Below are 5,929 nucleotides of genomic sequence, written 5' to 3'. Positions count from 1 at the left end.
GAGGCAGGTGGATTTCTGAGTTCAAGGCCAGCCTGGTCTACAGAGTGAGTTCCAAGACAGCCAGGGCTACACAGAGAAACCTTGTCTCAAAAAACCAAAACCAAACAAACAAAACAAAAATTATGGTCACTATTCCGTTAAAAAGGAATCCAACTTGAGCAAAATATTAGCATATTTTATTATTTCTTTAGTATTAATTATGATTTAGTATTAACTATGGCAAATAAAAAGTCTTTTAAAAAAAATCTATGCCAGGCGTGGTGGTGCACGCCTTTAATCCCAGCACTCGGGAGGCAGAGGCAGGCGGATTTCTGAGTTTGAGGCCAGCCTGGTCTACAGAGTGAGTTCCAGGACAGCCAGAGCTACACAGAGAAACCCTGTCTCGAAAAACCAAAAAAAAAAAAAAAAAAATCTATAACTGCTGTTTCGTCGCAGTTGAAGGCCTTGTCGGCGTGCCTGCCTGTTCACCTATGTCTCAGAATCTGTCACCATCCGCTACCATGGTGAACTTCGCAGTACATCAGATCTGTGCCATCATGAACAAGAAAGCCAACATCCAAAACATGTCAGTCATGGCTCATGTGGACCATGGCAAGTCCACGCTGACCGACTCCCTTGTGTGCAAGGCGGGTACCATTGCCTCCGCTGGAGCTGAGGAGACACACTTCACTGACACAAGGATTAAGCAAGAACGCCGCTGCGTCACAATCAAGTCCACTGTCATCTCCCTCTTCTATGAGCTCTCTGAGAATGTCCTGAACTTCAAGAAGCAGAGGAAGGATGGCTCGGGCTTCCTTATCAACCTTATCAACACTCCAGGCTACGTGAATTTCTCTTCAGAGGTGACAGCTGCCTTTGCGTGTCACCGATGGAGCTCTGGGTGGTGGTGAACTGTGCGTCTGGCATGTGTGTACAGGCAGAAACAGCGCTATGACAGGCTATCCTGAGCGCATCAAGCCCATGCTGATGATGAATAAGATGGACCGAGCCCTGCTTGAGCTGCAGCTGCAGCCTCAGGAGCTCTACCAGACCTTCCAGTGCATCATGGACAATGTCAATGTCATCATCTCTACCTATGGCAAGAGCGAGAGTCGGCCCATGGGCAATATCATGGTTAGCCCTGTCCTGGGTACTCTAGGCTTTTTGGTTCTGGTCTGTGTGGCTGGGCCTTCACTCTGAAGCAGTTTGCAGAAATGTACGTAGCCAAGTTTGCAGCCAAGGATGAGGACCAGCTGGGGGCAGCTGAGCCGGCCAAGAAAGTAGAAGACCTGATGAAGAAGCTATGGGGAGACTGGTACTTTGACTGGGCCAATGGCAAATTCAGCAAGTCAGCCAACAGCCTAGACAGGAAGAAACTTCCCTGTATGTACCCTCTGCCAGCTTATCCTAGACTCCGTCTTCAAGGTGTTCGAAGCCATCATGAACTTCAGGAAGGAGGGAGACAGCCAAGCTGATCAAAAAGCTGGACAGCGAGGACAAGGACAAGGAGGCTGTGGTGCACCACTGACTGCCCGAGGGGATGCCCTGCCGCAGATGATCACCATCCACTTGCTGTCCCCTGTCACTGCACAGAAATACCATTGTGAGCTGCTGTACGAGGGGCCACCTGACGATGAGGCCACCATGGGTATTAGGAGCTGTGACCCCAAAGGCCCCCTTATGATGTACATTTGCAAGATGGTGCCAACCTCTGAAAAGGTCACTTTTTTTGGTAGAGTGTTCTCTGGGGTGGTGTCCACGGGCCTGAAGGTCCAGATCATGGGCTCCAACTACACACCTGGGAAGAAAGAGGACCTATAACCCGAAACCTATCCAGAGAACCATTCTGATGATGGGCCGCTAGGTGGAGCCGAATGAGGATGTGCCCTGTGGAAACATTGTGGGGCTGGTCGGAGTGGACCAGTTCCTTGTGAAGACAGGGACTATCATTACCTTTTAAAAAAAAGATTTATTTATTTATTATATGTAAGTACACTGTAGCTGTCTTCAGACACTCCATAAGAGGGCATCACATTTAGTTACAGATGGTTGTGAGCCACCATGTGGTTGCTGGGATTTGAACTCTGGACCTTCGGAAGAGCAGTTGGCGCTCTTAACCACTGAGCCATCTCGCCAGCCCCTATCATTACCTTTGAGCATGCTCACAATAAACACGTGATGAAGTTCAGCATCTGCCCTGTTGTGCAGTGCATCACTGAGTAGTCTGGAGAGCACATCATTGCTGGAGCCAGTAAGCTGCATCTTAGAGATCTGCCTCAAGGACCTGGAGGAGGACTGTGCCTGCATCTTCATAAAGAAATCTGACCCTTCATGTCCTACTGGGAGACTATCAGTGAGGAGTCCAACTTTCTGTGTCTGTCAAAGTCCCCCAACAAGCACAACCGTCTGTACCTGAAGACCAGGTCCTTCCCTGGTGGCCTGGCTGAGGACATCGATAGGGGGAGGTTTCTGTCTGCCCGCTAGGAGCTCAAGGCTCATGCCCACTACCTTGCTGAAAAGTGTGACTGGGATGTTGCTGAACACAAGATCTGGTGCTTTGGACCTGATGGCACTGGCCCCAGCATGCTCACTGACATCACCAACGTTGTGCAGTACTTGAATGAGGTCAAGGACGGTGTGGTCGCTGGCTTCCAGTGGGCTACTAAGGAGCGCTCTTTGTGAGAACATGCGTAGTATGCGATTTGATGTCCATGATATGACCCTGCATGTAGATGCCACTGGGGAGGTGGCCATATCATTCCCGCAGCACGCCCCTGTCTCTATGCCAGTGTGCTGACTGCACAGCCCCGCCTCATGGAGCCTAACTATCAAGTTGAGATCCAGTGTCCTGAGCAAGTGGGGAGTGGCATCTAAGGTGTCCTGAACAGAAAGCGTGGCCATGTATTTGAGGAGTCCCCGGTAACCTGTCCCATGTTCATGGTCAAGGTATACCTGCCTGTCAATGAGTCCTTTGACTTCGCTGCCAACCCTCGATCCAACACTGGTGGCCAGGCCTTCCCCCAGTGTGTGTTTGACAACAGCAGCCGCCCCAGCCAAGTGGTAACTGAGACCCTCAAGCGCAAAGGCCTGAAGGAGGGCATCCCAGCACTGGACAACTTCCTGAACAAATGGAAGGTAGCTTGGTACTGCCACATGCTGCACAGTGCCGGCCCATCAGAAGACACCTTGAGACTGCTCCCACAGTGCCCCTCTGAAGGCTGGTGGGGCCACCCTGACATCACTCAGTACTCACTTTTGCTACCAGTTCTATTTATTTAGGAATTACAAGGCTGCAGGAATCACTCTTTGCAGGCTGGAATGCAGGTCATGGAGTGGGCGTGATAAGGCTTTTAACATTTTTTAGAGAGAAACGTGCAGATGTCCAAAAGTCTAAATAAATATATTCAGAGGTTTATGGAGTCCATGGCCAAGTGGAGTTCCCCCAGAGGGGGAGATGGGGTAAGTGCCTCCAGGAAGGCAGGCAGCTTACCTTAGACTTGCAACCCGGCTGTGAGAATCATTGGAATAATAAATTCTACTGTGGTTGATTCGCAAAACAAAACAAAACAACCTATAATCTTTTTTTAAAAAATCTTTCATTCACTCTCCTTTTCTTGTCTTTCTTTCCTTCTTTTTTACTTACTTATTTACTGTAGATCTCTTAGACAGACCAGAAGAGGACATCGGATTCCATTACAGATGAGTGTGAACCCATGTGGCTACTGGGAATTGAACTCAGGACCTCCGGAAGAGCAGTCAGTGCACTTAATCACTGAGCCATCTCTCCAGTCTCGGTCTCTTTTTCTATATGTTCGAATAATCAGATGCTGCAAACTGTAAAGAAAAAGAAAAATATTCTCCATAAACAGAAAACATTAAATATATTTCTCTTCTACTCTCTACTATTGTTTCTGTTATGTTACATTTTAAGCTTAATATATATATATTAATATATGTATATATTAATATATATATATATATATATATATATATTCTGTTTGCCTACCAGTTTTTGTTTGTTTATTTTGTTTTTTTGAGACAGGGTTTTTCTCTTTGTAGCCTTGGCTGTCCTGGAACTCGCTCTGCAGACAAGGCTTACCTAGAAGTCAGAGATCTGCCTACCTCTGCCTCCCAAGTGCTGGGATTTAAAGGCATGCACCACCACTACCTGAAGAAGTTATTTTGGTAGCAAGATATAATGTCATATACTCTCACACTTCTCATGTACTGTGTGTGTGTGTGTGTGTGTGTGTGTGTTGTGTGTTGTGTGTATGGTGTAAATGAATAAGAGCATTTGCATGAGTGGAGGTACATACACATGTGTGTTGTGTGTGTGTAAAGGCTACAGATCCTATTCTCTTTCTATCTTATGTACTGAGGGTGGGTCTCTTTCTTGAACGTAGCACTCAGTGATTCAGCTAGTTTAGCCAGTGAGCTTGCTCCTGGGGAATCTCCTGTCTCCACCTTGCAGATGCTACTGAAGACGAAGTGTAGCTTTGCTCCACAAATCAAGAGTAATTGCAAATACAAAAGCTCAGGTCAAAGCTGGGCAGTGGTGGCACAGGCCTTTATTCCCAGCACTCGGGAGGCAGAGGCAGGCGAATTTCCGAGTTTGAGGCCAGCCTGGTCTACAAAGTGAGTTCCAGGACAACCAGGGCTACACAGAGAAACCCTGTCTCGAAAAACCAAAACCAAAACAAATAAACAAACAAAAACCCCCCAAAAAACCAAAAGCTCAGGTCATTATATATACATTTTTTTCTTTTTTACCTTGCTGTGGTTTTATGGTTATTCCATGGATACATTTTTTTCCCTAGAAGACCATTATTTTAACTATTCATGAATTATTCTCCAGGCACGTCAGATTTACCTGAACCTGTATTTTTCCTCTTCCAAAAATTTTAACAGACTTCTTTTTCAATGTAATGCGCTTCATAGTGACTTCGGTGAGGAGAGCTTTGGGGGCCACTTGGCAGGAATCTGACATTGGCCAAGGTGAAGGAAGTAGGCTCCAGGCAGGAATCTGACACTGGGCCATGATAAGGAAGTAAGCTCAGGCAGGAATCTAATTTTAGGCTAGAACAAAGAAGTACCCTTCAGGCAAGAATGTGACTTTGGGCTAGGACAGGGAAGTAGGCTCAGATATCTTGGTCATCCTGATAAGCCCTTAGAAACTGTGATCCAGGGAGTGTTGGTGGGACTCTGTTTATTGCCTTGCTTGTCCCCTGACTACTTGTGTTTTGCCTTCCTTGTTCCTTAACCTAGAATTTACTTTATTACTTGCATGTAATTAAAATGGAATAAAAGCAGATTGGGAAAAAATAAACGTGCCTCAGAACTGGCTGGGATTATGCTACAATGTTGTCTAATTGTCTTATTCCTTTCCAATCCTCACTCCTGTTGACTGACTGAGCTGTCTTGGTCACTTTGTGAACCTGCATTTTCATCTGAAGGGTTTTAAATTTTTTTTTGTACTAATGGATAGTTCATTTACTGTCAGATGACTGGGTTTTTAAACTTAACTAAATGGGTGTGTCATTGAAGATATTTAAGTGAGAATGTAATTTAGTTCATCCCACAGTTAGCAATTTAACTTCAAGAAAAATCAGCTCCTTGGAGCGGGGTGTGGTGGCGCATACCTTTAATCCCAGCACTCGGGAGGCAGAGGCAGGTGGATTTCTGAGTTGGAGGCCAGCCTGGTCTACAGAGTGAGTTCCAGGACAGCCAGGGCTACACAGAGAAACCCTGTCTCGAAAAACAAACAAACAAACAAACAAACAAACAAACAAAATCAGCTCCTGCTTTCCTCTGTGGACTTGTCTGTCACACATGTATACCAATTAAAGTAAAGTCTTTCCACTAGAGCACAGGTTATCCATTTTCTAATTATGGCATAATTCCCTCAATGAAAAATGAACCCTCCATCCACAAAGAACTAATTCCCAATAGG

The 5,929-nt window shown here is 46.0% G+C and overlaps 1 pseudogene; it reads left to right on the top strand.

Moving 5' to 3' along the window:
* Positions 422-3,304, top strand: Gm15066 (predicted gene 15066; annotated as a pseudogene).

This window comes from Mus musculus, chromosome X (assembly GCF_000001635.26).
Source record: "Mus musculus strain C57BL/6J chromosome X, GRCm38.p6 C57BL/6J".
NCBI lineage: Eukaryota > Metazoa > Chordata > Mammalia > Rodentia > Muridae > Mus > Mus musculus.
This window is presented reverse-complemented; position numbering and strand designations above follow the sequence as displayed.